This window comes from Rhineura floridana, chromosome 3 (assembly GCF_030035675.1).
Source record: "Rhineura floridana isolate rRhiFlo1 chromosome 3, rRhiFlo1.hap2, whole genome shotgun sequence".
NCBI lineage: Eukaryota > Metazoa > Chordata > Lepidosauria > Squamata > Rhineuridae > Rhineura > Rhineura floridana.
Window position 1 is genome coordinate 168,533,454 of NC_084482.1, and position 23,587 is coordinate 168,557,040.

Genomic DNA, 23,587 nt, shown 5'->3' on the forward strand with positions numbered 1-23,587 from the left:
TGGGACTCTCAAGTTTACCCTGAAGTAGGACAGGACAAAGCACATCACACTCCAAAACAAGTAGTCAGAAAGAAACAAAAGGTAGAAGAGAGTATGAATGGGAAGGATACTCCAGTGGTTGTGACCTGCAAAGTGTGTGCCATGTTTGTTTTCTTGCCTGACAACAACATGGCATATACGTGCAACAAGTGCAAGCTTGTGGCACTGTTGGAAGAAAAAGTGAGAGGCATGGAGGTAGAAGAGCAGAAGAGGAGACTGCTTTGGAGAGGAACAATGAAGTGGAGGAAACTCCGTGGGAAAGGGTGACAGGAGCAGAAGAGCTAGAATACACCCTTCACCAGTGGAACTATGGAACCACTTTCAACCACTCGAGGATGAAACTGGAGGACAGCCTGTGGTGGAAGAATTATAGGAGACCCCATGCGACAATGAGCAAGAGGCTGAAGCACAATCAAGCAGGGACAATGAAACCACACCCCACAACAAGAAGAGAAGAGTACTAGTAGTGGGAGATTCCCTACTGCATGGGATCGAAACCCAAGTATGCCGAGAAGATCCACGGGCTCACCAAGTATGCTGTCTACAAGGAGGACAGATTAGAGATGTCACGGAAGGGTTACCATCACTCATCAAGCCCACCGATAGGTATCCCTTTCTCCTCATCCATGTGGGAACAAATGATACTGCCAAACGGAGCTATGAAGAAATCACATCAGACTTTGAAGCTCTGGGAAGGAAACTCAATGACTTTGGGGCCCAGATAGTTTTTTCATCCATCCTTCCAGTACTTAGAAGAGGAGTAGAAAGGGAAAGAAAAATACTCAGTGTGAATGAATGGCAGTGAAGGTGGTGCAGACATGAGAGATTTGGATTCTGGGACCATGGGCTATGCTATTTGGAAGATGGACTGCTGGCAAGTGATGGGTTGCATCTCACAAGGACTGGGAAGAATGTGTTTAGCCACAGCATGGAGAAGTTTATCAGGAGGGTTTTAAACTGAATGCTAAGTGGGAGGGCCCTCCAAGAAATTTCTGACTTGTGTTGGAGATAACTTTCTCCTACAGAAAGTGGAGGAAGCAACCAGAGGATCTGCTATCCTGGACTTAATTTTAACCAATAGAGATGATTTGGTGGGTGAAGTGGCAGTTACAGGAACTTTGGGGGAAAGTGACCACACCATACTTGAATTCTTGATTTTAACAGAACCAAAAGCTGAGAGTAGCCATACTCAGGTATGTCCATAGTGAAAGACAGAGAAAAGAAATGGTGGCACAGCTACTCAATGAGGATGGAAAAATGATAACAGATGACAAAGAAAAGACAGGCGTGCTCAATTTGGCTCAGTCTTCTCCTAAAAAAGGGTCTATTACCCTCCCGGGAAACATGAAGTAGAATGGGCAGGATTGGAACTTGAGTTTGATACACAAATGGTCAAGGAATACCTAATCACTTTGAATTAGTTCAAATCAGCAGGACCCGATAAACTTCATCCTAGAGTATTGAAGGAACTGGATGAAGAACTCTCAGAACCACTGTCTATTATCTTTGTGAAATCGTGGAGGATTGGTGATGTGCTGGATGACTGGAGGAGGGATAATGTTGTCCCTATCTTCAAAAAGGGCAAAAAGGAGGAACCGGGGAACTACAGACCAGTCAGCCTGACATCCATCCCTGGAAAAACTGGGGAGCAGATTCTAAAGCAGTTAATCTGTAAGCACCTTGAAAGCAATGCAGTGATTACTAGGAGCCAACATGGCTTTATGAAGAATAAATCCTGCCAAACTAATCTTATCTCATTTTTTGATTGGGTAACCTCCCTTGTAGACTGTGGGAATGCTGTGGACATAACATATCTCGACTTCAGCAAAGCTTTTGACAAAGTGCCCCATGATATTCTGATTAGCAAGCCAGCTAAATGTGGGCTGGATGGAACAATTTTACCTGAACTGTTGAAGAATTTCAGCCCTCCCATGGAGTAGATGGCCTCCCCAATTTCGCCATACATGAATTTTGGGTGCCGCTGTGGATCTACTTTTAGTAATGTCCTTAATATTATTTTAACATTGTTGAAGCATGCAATGGACAATGGGCCCTACTTCTACTACTCCTCTCACAGCCCACTGGTTCCTTTACCCAGCAATATCAACTAACCAAAGAATATTATTTTACATTGTTGTTGTTATGTGCCTTTGAGTCAATTACGACTTATGGCGACCCTATGAATCAGCGACATCCAATAGCATCTGTTATAAACCACCCTGTTCAGATTTTGTAAGTTCAGGTCTGTGGCTTCCTTTATGGAATCAATCCATCTCTTGTTTGGTCTTCCTCTTTTTCTACTCCCTTCTGGGGTTTTTTCTAGCATTATTGTCTTTTCTAGTTAATCATGTCTTCTCATGATGTGCCCAGCGTTTGATAACATTAAGTGAGCTAACATTTCCCAGAAGAGAATTTTCTGAGAAAAAACTGATGGAGAATTTCACCTCCCCCCCCGCCAACTCAGACACAGTTCTACTTTTAAAAACAACAATGTGCGTGATAATTCAAATAGGGATGAGCCCCAATGTAGTCTGCATGGGTGTAGACCTAGAAGGATTGATCTGCACACTTCTGCAGCACATATGAGTCAGTTATAAACTGAAATAATTTACTTGCATGACAACAGTATGATCTCACTTTTCACGATAACAATCAACGTCAGAAGTTTGGTCGGAAGCAGTCTATATAGATAAAATGTAGTCTCTCTCTCTCTCTCTCTCTCTCTCTCAAACTAATCCAGACTTGCATCACTTATCTAATTATAATGTTTATCTGTCTTTTTGGACAAGCATTGTCTCCCAAAGCAGCTCTCATCAGTAGAGTTGTAAACAGCGGCATTATGGAGCCAGGCTGGATCTTCCTTTGCTGGTGGTCTTGCTCAGATACAGGTGCAAGTAAGTGACCTAGCAGCCTTTGATCATCTGGCCAATGGCAGAAGCCACAGTGCACTTCCCTTCCGTTCTGTAGTCCCAGGGCAAGTGGTAGTTGGAGCCAAAGGTTTTTTTCAGACAGGAAGTAGAAAAGCAAGCTCCCTGCAGTTGTCCATGTTCTAGACAACCATATCTTGTTATGTGACGGGATGCACTCTCCCAGTGGTCATTGATCCCCTGGCTGATGACAGAGGCCAAAGTGTGCATCCCTTCCATTCTGAATCCTTAGGTAAAAGGTAAAGGTGTCCCCGCACTTGTAGTGTGAGTCGTTTCCGACTCTTAGTGTGACATCTTGCGACATTTACTAGGCAGACCGTATATATGGGGTGGGATTGCCAGTTCCTTCCCCAGCCTTTCTTTACCCCCCAGCATAGGCCGGGTACTCATTTTACCGACCACAGATGGATGGAAGGCTGAGCGGACCTCGACCCCTTTCACCAGAGATTCGACTTCCTCCTTCCGTTGGAATCGAACTCCAGCCATGAGCAGAGCTTCGGCTGCGTCACCGCCGCTTACCACTCTGCGTCACGGAGGGTCTTAGGACAACTCAGTAATAGTGACAAGACTGTGACCAACCAAGCTAAATTCAGCCCGCCAGCCTCATATCAAGGCTGCTTTTGCAGAACTAGGCAGACAGCAAAACAGACCATTTAGTAGGTTCATGGAGATCCACTATCTATGTCTGACACACTGCATTCACCTTAGTGGGTCACATAAATTGTGCCATCCTTATCTAATCTGCAAAAAAGAAAAAAAAGTTAGTCTTAATAGGGTTAATTAATAATGCTCAATACTGATTCTGATGCTCTCATTTGATCTGCATTGGACTCTTTTGCCATTACAATCCTGTTATTGAGCCACAGTATTTGAAAACATTCTGCCTCCACAGATAACTAGTTCCAACTGAAAGAAGAAGAAAAAAAAAGAGAAGCTCACTCAAATCAATATCCCTGAGCTTATCTATAATGAAACTGCGAGCTCTTTAACCCTAGAACTGAACTCTCAGGCCTGATTGGAGATAATTGGGCAAGGAAGTTCTAAAAGCCTTCATAGAAATAATCAGAGAAGCTTTTTATTAAAGTTATTTTTGAAACAGCTGTGGGTGTTGTATCGAATGTGGCTTCTGTTCCAAGTGCCTGTGTGGCTGCAATTTATTACCAAGCAGGCTTTAGCCATGAAGACAATTATAACATTCTTAGTGATCCCTTTTTAGTGCCCTCAGGATAGCTTTGTGGCTATCTCTAACTCAATTTCTCATTCATATCATTAACCTTAACAAGTTGTGTTTTTATTAGCAATCAACAAGATGACAAAGTGGTTGTTGCCATTTAGTTTTCTCAGAGGTTCACCCCCTCCACATGTGCGTGCACAGACACGTTCTTCATTTATGGCTGAGGTTTTCTAGAAGTGAAGGTATCAGATAAGTGGGTCACTACTCAGATTGATTTTCCTTATGGGAAAGAAAACTAGAACAACAGAGTATGGCAATTACAATGAACCTAGAATGATGCACTTTGTGAGCTTGCTAAATGCTCCTCTGATCAATGTCCTCCATCTGTGCTGTGTGGAGGAGAAGTCTACAAAGACATCAGATTGGCTATAAATGTGGGGTGCTGGATGATGTTCAATGTGTGTCAGCTGGAAGTAGTTAATCAACTGGGAGAAAAAGTGAAGGAAAGGCTAAAACTGGTTCATTTACCAAAGACGTAAAAACTTGTTGTAATCTTGGAAGATTTCTCCTTACCAGCAGACTAAAACAAACTGAAACTAATTGCATCCTTATTTACCGGGGGGGGGGATATAGCTATGTACAAATGGCTGCTCAAAATTCACCACCCTCTTTGTGGACAGAGAAATTGGGCTAGGGGTTGGGCAATCATGTTATCAAATGTCTTTAAAGGGAGGAGAAACTCTCCGGAAGGATATCATGTTCATCACATGCAGTGGCAATAGCATAGGTTCTTTCTTTCTTTCTTGATCTTATTCAGCAACCACCACAATGTCCTGGACCTAGGGTTGTTCTGGGCTCTATTGGGAGGGGTGTAAATGGTGCCTGCCATAAAAATGGTACAGACATTTTGGGGAGAAGATCTGCATAATTGCCAGATTGCCTTTGGGTGAGAAGGGGAGAAAAAAATATCAGAAGTTTTCTAAAAAAAATGTCATCTGATACATTTCAGCTAATACCATAGTCAAAAAACTAAGTATCAAAAATGGAAATAAGAATTCTCCTTATTTAAAAGGGGAAAAATGAGGGAGGGGGGAACCACAGCTTATTTTTTGAAAGACTGAAATTAGATATGCTAGTATTCACTCTTCTGGAATGTGGGGGTCAGTTTGACACCTTCCCATCCCTTCTTCTGCTCAAGGCTCTGAGTACAACCTGTTTGAGGTTCTACACAAATTCACAATGTGTATGCCAGTCATTCTCAGAACCAGATGACACTGAAAACATATCTGAGATTCTGTACAAGAACTGGCTCAGGCTCTCAGGTGCATTGAGCACCCACACTTTTGTTTGGAAAGCTGTGTTCCTTCTTCCCTTTGCCTTGAGGACTCAGTCCCAGTTTCACCTGGCAGCCAGGACAGTCTTGCTTTATAGAACCATAGGGGTCTGATTGTCCCATTTAGTACAAAGACACATGCAGGAGGAAAAGATGTACTCAGCAATCTACTACTGAAGAGCTGCATTTTATACAGCCACGGGAATGGCTGTATACTATAGCCAGCGGGGATTTTTCACATTCCGCAATGTTAAATTGAAAATACCCCCATGCCATTCTGATGCTTCCCATAAGCTCAATTCAAAACAAAACCTTACAAAACTTATAGTCCTGAACTCAGAAACGCTTGTTTAACAACCCTGTCAGTTTTCATGGCGATACACAAAACCGTCAGAGAGAATACAGAGTTCAAAGTCTAAAAAGAGGGGAAAAAACCCAGAGCCCTTTTGGACTTTTTTCTGAGAGTTCTCATAATCTGTTGAAATTCATTAAAATTAGCCATGTTCACAGAGTACCTTTAATCCTAATACTGACCTTGCCCCATACTCTGACCTTCATCTTCTGCAGTTTAAAAGTTTTTTAAAAAAATGCCTGGCTGATTTTTAATTAATTTAAGACATTTTGGTTGGAAGCCAAAGGTAAGGGTGGCATGCTCAGTAAGAACCAACTGTCAGTGTTCTAAAAGCCTCACAGCTGCTGGGCTTGGCTAATCAGGGGATCACACCCACACCAGACTTTGATTTCACATGAGACAGTCATGGCTTCCCTCAGAGAATCCTGGGAAGTGTAGTTTGTGAAGGGTGCTGAGAGGAGACTCCTATTCCACTGACAGAGCTCCAGTGGCCAGACTGGTTTAACAGTCAGCCACTCTGATTGAAGGTCTGTGAGGGGAACAGGGCATCTCCTGGCAACTTCCAGCACCCTTCATTAACTACACTTCCCAGGATTCTTTGAGAGAAGCCATGACTGCCCAAAGTGAAATAAAGGCCTGGTGTGGATGACAGCTTTGGTTTAAATTTGGATGGGAGGCTACTTGTGCCTGCTGTAGAATAAAAAGGTGAGGTAAACTCTGAAAAGCAATGATACTGTTCACACTGTTTTCCTTTTGGAAAAGAAAGGATTTTCCCCTTTGCCCAGTGCCCACCCACCCAATCTCCTCCCCTCCCCCTCCCCTCTCTGCCCCTCCCCCAGGTCAGTGTTGGACTAGGACCTGGGAGACCAGGGTTCAAATCTGCACACAGTCATGAAGCTCACCTTGGGCCAGTCACTGCCTCTCAGTCTCAGAAGAAGGCAATGGTAAAACCACCTCTGAATCCCATTTACCATGAAAACCCTATTCCAAGGGTCACCATAAGTTCGGTTGACTTGAAGGCAGTCCATTTCCATTTTCAAACATGATTGCACAGAAATAAACCCCATTGAACTCAAAAAGTATGCAAATGATTGAAACAGGGTTGCCAGGCCCAGCCTCCAAGAGGTCTGTTATATTTTAAAAAGTTGTGCAGGGGGAAGGGAAAATTTCACCTTGTGTTTTTTCCCATTACAGTGTTGCAAGAAAACCTGCACTTGGCTGAATTTTCTTTTCTCTTAAAGATACAGAAACATTCACAGGCCCTGAGGCTGGCAACCCTAGGTCAAACCCACCCTTTCTTCTCCTTCCTATCCCCTCCCTCTTGCCCCTTCCTTTGCCCCTCCCCCCCATCCCCTTCTAATTCCCTCCTTCCTCTTCCTCCTCCTCCCCCTCCCCTTCCTCCTCCCCCCCTCCCCTTCCTCCTCCCCATGGTCAGTTCTACCTATCTTAAGCATGATTGCATGGAAGTAAATACAATTGAACTCTATAAGCATGCAAATGATCAAACCTGCCCTCCCCTCCCCCTTCCTTTGCCCCCCTCCAATACACTCCTTCCCCTTCCCCCACCTCCTCCCATGGTCAATTCTTCCTATTCTAACAATGATTGCATAGGAGTAAATCCCATTGAACTCAATAAGCATACAAATGATCAGACCTGCTTTCCCCTCCTTGCCCTCTCCTTTCCCTTTCCTCTCCCCCTCTCCCTTCTTCCTCCTCCCCTGCCTACTCCAGTCCTCCCTCCCTCCCCCCCGGTCAGTTTTAACTATCCTAAGCATGATTGCACAGGAGTAAATTGCACTGAACTCAATAAATATGCAAATGATCAAATCTGTCCTTCTCCCCCTCCCCCTCCTCCCTGCTCCCATCCCAGTCCTCCCCTCTGCATTTCCTCCCCTCCCTCCTCCTCCCCTACCCATCCCCTGTGGTCAGTTTCACCTGTCCTAAGCATGATTGCAGGGGAGTAAATCCCACTGAACTCAATAAGCATGCAAATGATCAATCCATTCTCAGCAAACTTGCACAGGATCCCATTTCTTACCTCCCAGATTAAAAAGCAGGGAAATTCACTAATAGGCAAAAAACCTTGTGGTTTAAGAACGTACCTATAGCCCACAGATATTTCTATCAATCTTTAAAAAGAAGGGAAATTGGGTAGCTATAGTGAATGCACCAGGGGAGCAGAAGACCTGACCTCCCATCTGAGATATTGGACTGCCCTAGAAATTTGTCAAAATACAAACAACATTTGGGTTGGTCTTTCACAGTCCAATCCACTTGCTGTGTAGCTTGGAAGAATTTGGTAAAATGTGCCTCTGAGCATATGGTGAGTGGTGGCAACACCTGCACTCAGCCCAAATAATAGAAAGAAGACATGTGTGTGCTGATCTTGTTTTAGCAGGCAGGGAGCAACATTATTAAGACAGTTGATATAGTTCAGATGGTCACTTTAAATATGTCTGATTTACTTTGCAATTTTAGTGAAGTTTCCTATAGGAAATCATTTTATTTTGTTTCTATTTCTGTGAATATGTGAAGTACAGCAACACCTTTGAAAAAATTTACACTAAAAAAACTCCAAACATAATTGTGGAATAATGGCACTGACTATTCTGCAGAATAGCCTCCAGTGGACCTCAGGAGTGTCTCAATTTGCACAAGATGTAACAGTGGGAGGTGAAATATATTCTAGCAAAATTCTAGGTGTGCTGTATGTTTTTGACTGTGCCCACCTTGCCTTAAATGAAGTGGTTTAAACATAGCAGGATGAAAACATGCATCCTCTTTTTTCCAACAGCTAGAATCATTGCTGAAGTAGCAACATATTGTAATCAGTATGATTTTACATCAAACTGCAGTTGCAGATTCAACTGTTAATGCACTCAAAATAGAAATAGAACATAACCAAGAATTTGAAATACAAAAGGCTGTCTTCACCATCATATGACATTGACCAATAAAAAGGCGTTGAAATTATTTAAAATAAATTTGACACAGATTTCTAGGATGAATAATGAGGGAAATAAAATTTTCTAGTTTAGATTCTCTGTAGAAACATTAGTAACACAGGAAAGAAGCAAAGTAAGAACACCAACAAACATACAAAAATATAATTCTCCATCTTTGGAGATGGCAGATGTTGCCACCACTCACCATATGCTCAGAGGCACATGTTACCAAATTCTTCCAAGCTACACAGCAAGTGGATTGGACTGTGAAAGACCAACCCAAATTGTGTTTGCATTTTGACCAATTTGTAGGGCAGTCCAATATCTCAGAGAGGAGGTCAGGTCTCCTGCTCCCCTGGTGCATTTACTATAGCTGCCCAATTTCCCTGCTTTTTAAAGTTTGATAGTAATATCTGTGGGCTATACTATAGGTACATTCTTAAACTGCAAGGTTTTTTGCCTATTAGTGAATAGAACCATAGGGGTCTGATTGTCCCATTTAGCACAAAGACACATTCAGGAGGAAAAGATGTACTCAGCAATCTGCTACTGAAGAGCTGCATTTACTGACTTCAATTCAGCAACACACATGCAGACAGACTTTTTCAGTGTCACTAACGCTTTGTCAGGGAAAAATAAAAGACTGAAGGACAAAAATAGTATCACAAACTTCACTGATGCATGACTCAGTTTTAAGGAAGAGGCTGGTAGAGGAAGAGAGATTCAAAATATAAAGGTCCTTTTGCATTTTCTACTGGTATATGGTTACTTCAGTCTGAAATGCATGAGCATTATCTGAGATGTGTCTCATATTACATGAAACAAGAAAGGGGAGGGCAAAAGGAACTAGATGCATTTAAAAAAAAAACCCAAAGAGTACAAGTTCTCAAAGTTCCAAAATCTTTTGTTATACTCAACACATTTACATGAGGCACTCATGTTTACAATATTTACCACCTTCTTTTCTTTTTTGGGGGGAGGGGATAATGGGGAGTTTTTAGATACAGAAAGTAGGCAAAATATATTCTTTTAGAAAGCCGTAGGGTTTATAATATTATGATAGTTTAACAAGCCAGCTAAAAGTTCTCTCCTTGCTACCGATATCTCTGCTCAGCAGAATGATCCCATTGTTTAAAAGACAGCATTAGAAAGTAGCCTGAGCTTTTTTTTCTGAGTGCCAGCAAGACACACACACACATAAGAGATCACCTGATACGGAGACCCCTGCTTTTCACATTGATTACTAAGAGGGAAAGTGTAAGGGCTTGAGACCTAGGCAAGCAGAGATGGCGATCTGAGCTCCAACCTGAAGCAGGCAATTAATTAAAATAAGTATAAAAAAAAAAGTAAAAAAAAAAAGTTAACCCGAACAAATAAGTTGCAAAGGACTAAATATTTTCTGTGTGCCCGTCTCATCTTCTGCCTCATGCATAACATTCACTTAGAGAAATGTAACTGCCTGTACTCTCAGGATAGAAATCAGTTCTCTGTACTAAACATAACCAGGAAAAGCCCACTCCATTATGTATCACCTGCAGAAGTAGAAATAAATCATCCCAACTTGGATAATCCCACACATAATTGACATTTCGATGGGGCAGATAAAGCAATATTTCTATAACGATGCAGAAGAGAGTAATACAGGAGGGTAATTATGACTTGATAGGTATAAGTGAAACTTGGTGGGATGACTCCCATGACTGGAATACAGCAACTGAAGGATATAACTTGTTCAAAAAGAACAGGAGGAATAAAAAGGGAGGTGGAGTCACACTATATGTTAAAAATATATATCCCTGCACAGAAATACAGGAAGATGATCTTGGTAGCTCCACTGAGAGTATCTGGATTAAAATTAATGGGGCAAGTAATAAAAGAAATGTGGTGCTTGGAGTCTGCTACCGACCACCCAATCACAGAGAAGACGAGAATGTAATTTTTGAAAAGCAAATTGCCAATGTTTCAAGGAGGCATGATATAGTAGTAATGGGGGACTTCAATTATCCCAATATCTACTGAGAGACATATTCTGCCAAACATGGCCCCTCTAAGGAATTTCTGTCTTGTGTTGGAGATAACTTTCGCCTACAGAAAGTTGAGTAAACAACCAGAGGATCAGCTATCCTGGACTTGATTCTAACCAATAGAGATGATTTGGTGGATGAAGTGGCAGTTGGATGAATGAATGAATGAATGAATTTTTATTTTTACCCCACCCTTTTTCCAAAACTGGAACTCAGGGCGGCTTACAAATAAAAATTACACATAGGTAAAAAAAACATACAAAAATATACAATTAAAATAGAATTAAACTATTCGTGACATTAAAACCATGAAACATACACTTAAAATACTAAGACAATTTAAAATATTGACCATAGAACAATACAACAGACCTTATGAGGCCATATCTTAAACATCTTCTAGTCCAAAAGCCTGTCGGAATAAAAAAGAATTTGCCTGCCAATGGAAGGATAGCAAGGAAGGGGCCATTCGTGCTTCCCTAGGAAGAGAGTTCCAGAACCTGGGGGCAGCCACCGAGAAGGCCCTATCTTGTGTCCCCACCAATCACGCTTGTGAAGGTGTTGAGACTGAGAGAAGGGCCTCTCCTGAGGATCTCAACGCCCGGGCAGACTCATATAGGGAGATACGGTCTGACAAATAGCCTGGACCTAGGCCATATAGAGCTTTATAGGTCAAAACCAGCACTTTGAATTGTGACCGGAAACAAACTGGCAGCCAGTGGAGCTGTCGTAACAAGGGGGTTGTATGGTCCCTGTAACCAGCCTCAGTTAGCACTCTGGCTGCAGCTCTTTGTACCAGTTTAAGTTTCTGAACAGTCTTCAAAGGCAGCCCCACGTAGAGCACATTACAGTAATCTAAACCGGATGTAACTAAGGCATGCATCACCCTAGTCAAATCAGGCGTCTCCAGGAACAGGCGCAGCTGGCACACCAGTTTTAGCTGGGCAAAAGCATTCCTGGCCACTGCAGAGACCTGGGCCTCCAAGTTCAAAGCTGAGTCCAGGAGCACACCCAAACTGCGAACCTGTGTCTTCAGGGGGAGTGTAACCCCATCCAGCACAGGCTGAATCCCTATTCCCTGTTTTGCCTTTCAACTAACCAAGAGCAACTCTGTCTTGTCTGGATTTAATTTCAATTTGTTCGCCCTCATCCAGTCCATCACTGATGCCAGGCACTGGTTTAGGACCAGGACAGCTTCCTTGGCTTTAGGTGGAAAGGAGAAATAGAGTTGGGTGTCATCCGCATACAGATGGCACCGAACCCCAAACCCCCGGACAGCCTCACCCAGCAGTTTCATGTAGATGTTAAATAACATGGGGGACAAAACTGAGCCCTGAGGGACCCCATATATCAATGGCCAAGGAGTTGAACAGGAATCCCCCAGCACCACCTTCTGGGTTCATCCCTCCAGGAAAAAGCCGAGCCACCGCAACATAGTGCCCCCAAGTCCCATCCCAGCAAGGCGGCCCAGAAGGATACCATGGTCGATGGTATCGAAAGCTACTGAGAGGTCCAGTAGAACCAATGGGGACACACTCCCCCTGTCCAGCTGTCTGCGTAGGTCATCCACCAAGGTGACCAAAGCCGTCTCTGTCCTGTAGCCGGGCCTGAAACCAGACTGAAATGGGTCAAGATAATCCATTTCATCCAAGAATCTCTGGAGCTGGGCAGCCACCACAAGCTCTATTACCTTACCCAGAAATGGAATATTGGAGACTGGCCGATAATTACCCATTATAGAGGGATCCAAGGAGGGCTTTTTCAACAAAGGTCTTACAACTGCCTCTTTTAGGCACCCTGGAATTCTGCCTTGTTGTAAAGAGGCATTTACCACTCCCCTCACCCAGTCGGCCAGTCCCCCTCTGGCACTCTGAATGAGCCAGGAAGGGCAAGGGTCTAGCAAACATGTGGTGGCTGTTGCCTCTCCAAGGATCTTGTCCACATCCTCGGGCTGTACAAATTGAAAAGAATCCATTGTTATTGGACAAGCAGGAGCCAAAGTTACATCCCTTGAGACTGTATCAATTTTAGCGTCCAAGTCGGAGCAAATCTGAGCGACTTTATCTGCAAAGTGCCATGCAAATTCTTGACAGCGGGCTGTTGAGTGGTCTATATTACCCTCTCGGGGGCCTGAATATAAAAGACCCCTGACCACTCGAAACAGTTCTGCTGGACGGCTCCCGGCAGACGCAATGGTGGCAGAAAAGAAAAGTTTCTTCTTTGCCTGCACTGCCACGGAGTAGGCCTTCAAATAGGCTCTAGCCCGTTATGGGACAGTTATGGGAACTCTGGGGGAAAGTGACCACACCTTACTTGAATTCTTGATTTTAACAGAAACAAAAGCTGAGAGTAGCCATAAGTGCACCCTGGACTTCAGGAAAGCTGATTTCAATAAACTCAGAACAATTGTAAGTATGGTTCCATGGCAAGCGACCCTAATGAGAAAAGGAGTCGAAGATGGGTGGGAGTTTCTAAAAATGGAAATTCTAAAAGCGCAATGGCAAGCAATTCCAACAAGGAAAAAGGGGGGGAAACAGCAGAAGAAGCCAATGTGGCTTCACAAAAAGCTTAGAGATGACCTGAAAACAAAAAAGGACACATACAGGAAGTGGAAGGAAAGCCAGATCACAAAGGAAGAATACAGACAGGCAGGGCCTCTGAGAGGAATTTTATCAGGGGGTACAAAGTTTCTTTTGGGCCCCTTCCCTTCTCCATTAGTCATTCTGTTTTTATCCACTACGGTTTTATGCCATGAGCTGTAGCCTGTAAGGTCAAAAAGGGTATGGAAGACGAGAGAGGGGTGGAGTGGAGAGCTCTGTTAATTTTCTGCATTTAAGGCCTTATGCTCTTATACTCCCTCCACGATAACTATAAATAACTATAAATAAAATAAAAGAGGATCAGAGATAAGAAAGCACATTTGATTTGAACATCTTTGTTTATGCTACAATACAGATAAGGAGAAAGAATTCACATTGAAACAAGGTAGATAAACTTACTATTTACTTTAAAAAATAGCGTTCCTGCCTCTGGCGGGGGCGGGTTTGCCGCCACCCCATTGCTAGGAAGATTCGGGAAGGTTCCAGAAGGTTTTTAGGTAGTCAGGTGGTCTTCTTGCCCTATCAGGCGAGGGGATGTAGCAGCTATAAATAGTGTGCTCCTCCCTAACATCGTGCCTTTTTGCCTTGCGGCACGCTGTCAAAAAGATCCGTGACTGTTTGGCCTGGATCTTCCTGCTCATCGTGACTAACCACAATCTTAAATCGTTGTTGGTGATTCTATTGTCGAAGAGGTTTTCTGCTTTTAACCTGCACATTCCCAATAGTTGTTCAGGCATGCTGGAGCGAATGTGTGTGGGGTTCCCCCCCTTGTCCTTCCCCACATCGTAGCTGGGGGGGCAGGGGTTTGGTCGCTTTCCTCCCTGCCCGCTGGCCCTATAATATAACGCTGATCTGTGCCTCCTATTGCTGGCTTGCACCACAGCTCTGAGCAGCTGCTGCTCCCTTAACACTTGTTTGTTTGCCGGGCCCTTTCCCGTGTGTCAGTTGTGCAGCAGGCGTCGGGCCAGCTATTCAGCTCGCCTGTCTGTCTGCATTCACAGGGCAGACCCACGCTTGATTGCAGCTGCCTGTGTGGCTTTTTATTGCCAGCTGGGCAATGCGTGCCGGGCTGCTTTTCGCGGCTCACCTGCTGCCACTCGTGTCGTGGCGCTGAGCCTGCCTCTGACTCTTCTTTAAGTTGCCACACCACCATCCGTTCTCTTCCCCGCATCTAGGGCCCAGCCAGGTGGCTTGAATTGAGGAGGGGCAGGTGTAAGCACCTTCCCGCACATCAGCTGGGAGGTGGGTGCCAGGCGGCTTTTGTTGGCTTGCCTGCTGCAGCTAGGGCTTCTGCTCTGAGCCTGCCTCTGGCTTTTTGTTTAAATTTTCCGTCCCGCTACACGTTATCTCCCCCGTGTCTGGGCCCAGCAGGGTGGTTTTTGAGTGGAGGTGAGGCTGGGAATACGTTCCAATTTATTAGGCTTCCCGTGTAGCGTTTCAGCCTTGAGTAAACTTCCTAAATTAATTAGTAAGTGCTCCCCCTTTTATTAGGCTTTCCAGTAGTGCTGTTCTAACTTTAATATTAATACCTGGATTATTATATTACTGTTGATCCCCTCTTGCTTTTAATTAATTTAATTGGTTCAGCAATAAATATATAATTAATTATACTTAATTGATATTGTTTAAAATTAAATAAATAAATAAATAAATTTAAATTTAGGCATAAAAATATAAATAATTATAAATAATTGAATTGATCCGCTCTCCAATCCCCCCCCCATTTTAATTTCTTGGTGGCTTAATTGATTTGGTCACTTGGGTTGTGCCTGTGATTAATCTCTTCATAATTTAAGGTTGTTGTTGATGCAGTTTCTGGGTTATCTTTTTAAGGTGCCTTTGGCTTGAATTGCATCTGGCTAATAATTGTTGTTGTTGTTGTTGTTGTTGTTGTTGATATGTATAGTTGGAATTCAGCATGCCACCAAAGAAGGTTCAACAAAAGAGAGGGGTTCGAGTGGTGAAGCAGACTACTAAATGCCCCCCCTTATGGCAAGAGTGCCTGTCTTCAGATGACGAGGAAGATATGGGGACAATCCGTGCCTTGGTGGCAAGGGTGGAGGCTCTTGAGGGACAGTGTAGGCGTCCTTCAGAACCTGGGGCTGGGCCTAGCACCACCCCTTCAGGTAAGAAGTTGGCTCGATTGCCTGGTAAGGCAACTAAATCACGCATTCTTTCTGATTTGGTTGCCAGAATCGGTGTCCTTGAAGCAGCAGTGGCTAGAGAGGAGTCCAGCATTCAGGCGGTACAAGCCGGCCCGTCCGTGGTACCTTCGGCATCTACCTCTTCCCCGCTTCCAGTCTCCACGGGTGCTGGTGCTTCCCAGGAGCAACTTCATCTTGCTCAACTTGGCAGTCAAGCTGTTTCTACTGCTTCTTCCAGTGTGGTCGCGCCTGCTGTAGTTGTGTCTCCAGCTGCTTATACTGGTGGGTGGTTTGCACCTTCATATGCTTCAGGTACACAAGGTCAGCAGATACAGCAGTATCCTGCAGCTCCTCAGACACAAGGTGGTGCCCAGCAATCTCTAGTATATATGGGAGGTGTTTTAGTTCCACAGCAGCCTGTGCTTCCTTGGCCTGCTGCTGCAGTAACTCCATGGCAGCCTTCCATGGCTTCAGCTTACTCTTCCACTGCCTCTTCCCCCTGGTGTTTACCCACAAGGTGATACTTCCCTGCCATTGGGTGATCATTTATTGTCTTCCACTAAGGAAAAAAATTGGCAAGGAGAGTATATAGATATATTCACTCTCCTTTTTCGCGAATCTGAAACGAAGCCCAAGGAGGGTTCTGATCCACATGAGCGTGAGGCAGTGATAAAAAAGAAGGTTGATCGCATATGGCCTAATTGGCTTAATGCATTTACCGTTTATATGGGCGTGATGACTCAGGCTTAGCCGTCCAGGGCCATGTCCATGATTAAATATCAGGACATTATTCATCAAGCCTTTAGGGAATTCTCTGGCACCGCTTGGTTGCGGTATGATGGGAATTTTAGACAAAGGGTGGCCTTAGATCCCATGCTTCATTGGGACGTTGAACATCCCGGTCTTTGGCTGTGTTCTATGACTTCAGCCAGGCCCACATCTGGAGATAGGGCCAATAGCGGGCATCTCTTGGTGCATGCGCAGACTTCAGCCTCTGGTTCCAGCCAAGACTGGCAGCGGGTTCAACCCCGTCAAGTCGGCTGGGCCTTCAATAGGAGTGGATGCTGTAACAGGCGCCCGTGCAGTTTCAGGCACGTTTGTGGATTGTGCGGTGGTACTCATCCCAGTTCCACATGCCAACGAGCCCGTCAGGCTCAGCAGGGTTCAGGGGAACCACAGAAACCTAAACATGGGTCCGGCCACAGCGGCAGTACGTCGCAAGGCCAGTAGTCCTATTAGGTTACTTCCCCTTGCGAGATTATTGCATAGCTACCCTAATAGACAGGCGGCTAGGTGTTTGTGATATGGTTTTTTGGAAGGCTTTCGTATTCCTTTCGAAGGTTCGAGGGTTCCCACTTCCCCCAGCAACCGGCCTTCTGTTCTGACACTGGCTCCTGTGGTTTTGGATAAATTGAATAAGGAAATAGCTGCCGATAGGATTTTGGGCCTATTTCCTCACCCTCCTTTGCCCAACCTGAGGATTTCTCCTCTTGGCATAGTGCACAAGAAACAGTCTGGCGAATATTGCCTTATTCATAACTTGTCCTTTCCAAAAGGTGCCTCTGTTAATGATGGCATTTCACCATCATATACTTCTGTTAGATACACTTCCTTTGATGAGGCCGTTAAGGTGGTCAGGAAGGCTGGAAGAGGTGCTTTGATGGCTAACTGCGACATAAAGTCTGCCTTTCGTTTACTCCCAGTACATCCTTGCAATGTTGACTTGTTAGGTTTCAGGTTTCAAGGTCAGTATTATGTGGATCGGGCAATTCCTATGGGATGCTCCGTTTCCTGTGCTGCATTTGAGACCTTTAGCACCTTCCTCGAGTGGGCCTTATGGACAAGGGCTGGTTCTTCCTTGTCAGCTCATTATCTAGATGATTTCTTGTTCATTGGCCCTGCAGGCACTTCTCATTGTTTGCATTTGATGCGGACTTTTGAGCAGTTAACAACTGAATTGGGTGTCCCGTTAGCTCCTGAAAAGTCGGAGTGCCCTTCTACTTCTCTCACATATTTGGGAATCCTTCTGGACACTCAGACTCAGTCTTCCTGTCTGCCTCAGGATAAATTATTCACATTGAGGCAGAGGCTGTGTTCTGACACTGAAAAAGATCACACTTGCTCAATTGCAAGAGCTTCTTTGACATTTAGTTTTTGCATCCAAGGTCATATCGCCAGGCAGAGCTTTCCTTCGTCGTCTCTGTGACGCCATGAAGGGAGTTCATTCTCATTTTCATTTTCTCAGGATCACATTAGGCATGAGGGAGGAACTTAAAATGTGGCTCAGCTTCTTAGAGGATTATAACGGCCTATCCTTTTGGCGTGAGGAGTTATTATTGGAATCTGAGCTGCAAGTGCATTCCGATGCTGCAGGTGGCATTGGTTTCGGGGTGATCTTTAGATATCAATGGTGTGCTGAGAGATGGCCTTCGGAGTGGTTAACCTCCGGACTTGCTCTGATATGACCTTTTTAGAATTTTTCCCAATTGTAGTGGCAGTGCATATATGGCCTTTGGCATTCCAGAACTGAATGGTGTGTTTCTGGTGTGATAATTTGTCCACTGTGTGTGTGGTCAGCACTCAGACTTCGAAATCTCCTTGAGTGATGCGCCTAGTGCGGGCCTTTGTATTGCAATGTTTGCATTTTAATATATTATTTTTCGCTCGCCATGTCCCAGGCTTACAGAATTGCGTTGCTGATACTCTTTCCCGCTTACAGATGGTGCGCTTCCAGGAACTGGCACCTGGAGCAGCTCACGATCTGGTCCCAGTCCCATCCTTCCTTGGGAATTAGAAGTTGGGGCAGCTATAACTTGTGCCCTTGCTCCCAGCACTCAGAGGGCGTACCAGTGTGCCTTTGGAATGTTCCAGGCATTCCGTGCCAGTAGTGATTTGCCTCCTGTATGGCCTATTCCTGTTTCACATTTGCTGTAGTTTATGTTACATCTGAAAGGGCAATCTCATTCTGTTTCTACCATCGCCGGACACCTCTCTGCGCCGGCCTTTATTTCCAAGGCTAGAGGATAGCAGGATCATTCTGTAGATTTTAGATTCAAAAAGGTCCTTCAGGGTTGGTCACGTTCTGCTCACAGGGCCGCTGATCAGAGGAGGCCAATCACGTCCGATGTTCTCCTCCAGATCCTGCATTTATTTAGGTCAATATGCTCATCTCAGTATGAGTCGCACCTGTTCGCCGCAGTAACTCTGATGATGTTCTATGGTGCTTTTCGCCCTAGTGAAGTTTTAGCATGCTTGAAGCGCAATGTGTCCTACCGAGCCTTATGCTTTGGCGATTGCATGTTAGGTGCTAATGTAATCAGGTTTTCCCTTTGAGTCTCTAAGACTGATTAAAAGGGCCGTGGCAGCATTATTTCTTTGTGCGTTTGCCAGGTTCCTGAACTATGCCCAGTTACTGCAGTGTGTCAATTTCTGTGTATCAGGCCAGCGGGCCAGCATTATCTCTTTGTACATGCGGATGGTTCTGCCCTGACTCAGTTTCAATTTTGGGCCGTTGTTCAGCAGGCCTTGTTGGCCAGTGGTCATGATGCTGGAGTCTATGGGCTGCATTCCTTTCGGATTGGGGTGGCCACAGGCGCGGCCCTCGTGGGCATGAGCATGGAGGAGATACAAGCCATAGGAAGGTGGCATTCTTCCACTTTTAAATAATATATTAGGTATTGATCCTCACATTTGTTGTTTCTGTTTCCTTTAGGTGTACAGAGCCTGCCAGTTCCAGCGAGGGTCATCCTCTGCTGTCATTCGATTCTATTTTAGTTACATCGGAGGGCCTTTTCTTCTCTTGCTGGGATGCAGCTGCAGCTTTCGGCTCAGGCGACATTTAGCTGGGAGGCTCAGAGGGGTATGCTGTGGGATGCATTGCCTATGGTGTGCTGTGTTATGGCATCAGCTGATCGGCCCCATGTTTTGGTGGTGCATTTGGGGGAGAAGGACTTGGTGCAGTGGCCAGCTATGGATTTGCTGCTCAAAGTCACTTGGGATTTCACTAGCCTCATACAGTCATATCCTGATCTCATTCTTGTATGGACAGATATGCTGGTGAGGAGAGTTTGGAGGGGGGCGCAGTACCCCAACAGGATCGATAAGGCCAGGAAGTGGGTGAACAAGAAGGTTAGGGACTTGGTTTTGTCCCTGGGCAGGGCCTACATTCCTCATGACAAGATTAGGTTTCACTCACCGCATTTGTTTTGTGATGTCTTTGGGTTGAGGGGACCAAGCTTCAGCTGATCCCCTCTTATGGCATGGAATTTGGGCAGGTGAGGTAATGGGGGTTAAAAGTAAGGAGGTTGAGACATTTTGGTAAAGGGCACTCCCTGGGGAAACATCAGGGTTTAATGCCTGTGTGGATCTAGGGAGTGTCCACGTGGGACCAGCTCGCGCATCAGGGTGAATGTTTGTACGGTGGGGCCAGGATGTGGGGGTTGGAACCACATACCTGACTCTGATACCAAGGAGGGATAACTTTTCCCAAATCCTTGACTGGGGAGTTACAGTCTGAAGTGACTGAGTTGCCTCTGTATTGGAAGGTCTATACCCTCACAGATAGGTGGAGCCTCACCTGCCCGAAATACTTGAAATATATAATGATTGGCTGAATTGGATTCAATTGATTATGTGTTATATTTTAATAAATATAACATTACTCCATATATGTGTCACAAGTTTTCATTGGTGTGGTGGCAAAGAGCTTTTCTGGCCTTTTTTTGTGAAAAAAAAATCAAATCACAGCATGAAAATTAATTGTTCTGGCAATGTTTGATTCAATACTTAGCCTGGCCAAATCCACAAGACATTCCTGAGACATCGTAGACCTTAAATAATTCTTAATTAGCTTAAGTTTGCTAAATGACCTCTCTCCAGAAGCTACTGTTGCTGGAATTGTTAATAGTATTCTTAAGCTAACACAAACATTTGGAAACAGGTCACCAAGTCTGTATTCTGTTAACAAGTTCAACAGATCTAATGGCTTTAACTGTGCATTTACAAAATTTGCTTTATGTACTGAGGGTAAATGTTGCATTTCTTTTCCAAAATCATTACCCTTAAGGTCAGCAGGATATTGCTCTGATAAAGATAAAGCTTTTCTCTCCACATCACTTTTGGACATGGTGAGATATTTCCACAAGAAATCAAATTTTTCTGCCAACTGCTTAACAGCATTGAAGTGGACAGTTAATCCTGCTATAACATTGTCTACCAAAATGTGAAACACACACTTTCTGAAGTAGGCCTCTTCTGGAGTATCATCTGTGTCATTCATTTCTTCCAAGTTAGCATCAGGTGTGCTGTCTTCATGCCCTGTTGTGCCTAACTCCAGCACATCTACGGGAGAGTTTTATTTCTATATTTAACTTTGACGCAACCAATTTGACTTCATTCCACATGCATTTCCAGTTCTTTCAAAGTTTTGTCAGCTCTGTGAGGAGAGTTTCTATGTTTGCTACTTCAACATCCAGTGTGGCATCTCTAGCTTGGATGACCTTGTTGCAAATATCTATGCCAGCTAATATTTTGTACCACACGGCTGACATTAATACACAGGCAAAAGATGTCACATAATAAAACTCCATGGACTTCATTTCTTGTTTTGGCTATCAAATTTAGTTCTAGGAGGTCTTCCAGTGCTAATTTAATGCCAGGCAAGTGAGCTGCAAAAGGCTTTACACATTCAACACGATCAGACCATCTTGTTTCAGACATACCATGAAGAGAACAACCAATAAAGTTTTGTAGTAATTCCCACCGCTTAGCACTGGAACTGAACAGGTGGTACACAGTTTGAATTGTTCCGGAAAAGGTTATTGCTTCAGGTATGCATTCAGCAGCATCATTTCCACATAAGTTGAGTGTGTGACAACAGCAAGGTGAAAAAATTGCTGTTGAGCATTGTTCTTGTATTTTTACTTGTGCGTCATTGTATTTTCTGGCCACATTTGCCCCATTATCATAGCCTTGAGCTCTACAATCACTGAGAGGAACATCAAGACTGCCACTGACAACAGGAATAGTAAACAACAAACAGAAAATGGAGGGGGATCAAGCATTTGTCACCTGCAAGGTGTGCGCTCTGTTCATCTTCTTGACGGAAACCATCCATGATTACACTTGCAGCAAGTGCAGATTGGTGGCGCTCCTAGAAGAAAAGGTTAGGGGGCTGCAGCAACGCATAGACACCCTGCGACTTATCAGAGAAGATGAGGACCTCCTCGATAGAACACAAGAGGAATTAAGGGAATGACACAAAGTACAGGAAGAAAGTGACAAGGAAGAAGAGGACTGCAACAGCAACAAATCCTCGTGGAGGACAGTCATTGTAAGGGCAAGGAAAAACAGGAGGGATTCAGAACTGCTGCAACTAACAAATCACTTTCAGCATCTCTCGGCAGACAGCACCCCTGAAGAGCCTCAACAAACTCACCTGCATCAAGAGTCACTGGCTGCAAAGGAAGACTCCACACCCCAGAAGAAGGAAGCTGATGCAACCACCACTCACGGCAAAAAGAGGAGGGTGCTGGTGGTTGGAGACTCGTTGCTCACGGGGGTAGAGGCACCGGTATGCCAGCCGGACAAAATGAATTGGGAAGTCTGTTGTCTCCCTGGGGCACGCATCCGGAACATCGCTGACAACCTGCTGAGCCTCATTGGGAAACAAGATAGGTACCCCTTTCTCCTCATCCATGTGGGCATGAACGACATGGCCAGAAACACCTTGGAACAGGTCACCTCAGACTATGAGGCTCTGGGTAGGAAGGTCAAGGATTTGGGGGCGCAGGTGGTCTTCTCGTCAATTCTTCCCGTGAAGGATAGAGGACTACAAAGGGAAAGGAAGATACTGCAGGTCAACGACTGGTTACACAGATGGTGTCGACGGGAGAGGTTTGGATTCTGGGAGCATGGTCTAAGCTTCTTGGAGTGGGACTGTTGGCAAGAGATGGGCTGTACCTCACGAGGACTGGGAAGAATCTCTTTGGCAGAAGTATGGCAAAACTCATCAAGAGGGCTTTAAACTAAAGCCTCTGGGGGATGGAGATGATCGCTTAAATACCGATCCAAAGTCAGCGGGTTGTAAACGCAAGGATTTGAAGGGTACAGGAGACACTGGGAGAGAGAAAGGGATGCACGGCAAAGCTCATGGTATATTAACAGAGGAATCCAATCAGGACAAAAGAGACTTCTGGTGTCTATATACCAATGAGCGGAGCTTGGGAAACAAGCAAGACGAGCTTGAAGTCTTAGTGCATCAAGGCAAATATGACTTCATAGGGATAACAGAGACTTGGTGGGATGACTCCCATGATTGGAATATAGCCATTCAAGGATATAAACTCTACAGAAAGAATAGAAGCAACAGAAAAGGAGGGGGAGTAGCGTTATACGTCAAAGACAAATACACCTCTATGGAAATCCAAGAGAGCGAACAAAGTGGTCCAGTAGAGACCATCTGGGTAAAAATAAATGGAGAAACAAATAAAACCGACATGGTAGTAGGTGTCTACTACAGACCCCCTGGCCAAGAAGAGGTGGTAGACGAGGCCTTTCTCAAACAAATCTCTGAAATCTCAAGGAGGCAAGAAGTAGTAGTGATGGGGGACTTCAACTACCCGGATATCTGCTGGGAGACAAACTCTGCGAAGCACAAAGCCTCCAACAAATTCCTGATGGGCCTTGCTGATAATTTCCTCTTTCAAAAAGTAGAAGAAGGAACAAGGGGATCGGCAATCCTGGACCTGATCTTAACTAACAGGGATGAATTGGTCACGGAAATTAAAGCGGTCGGTACCGTGGGGGAAAGTGACCACGTAATGCTGGAATTCGGGATTCTGGGGAAAGCCAAAGAAGAATATAGTCAAATATGGACCTTGGATTTCAGAAAAGCCTATTTTAGCAAGCTCAGGGAAATGATGGGTAGGATCCCATGGCTAGATAGACTAAAGAAAAAAGGAGCCCAAGAAGCGTGGGAGTTCATGAAGAACATATTACAAAAAGCGCAATCGCAAACAATTCCAAAGAGGAAGAAAAACGGAAGACATC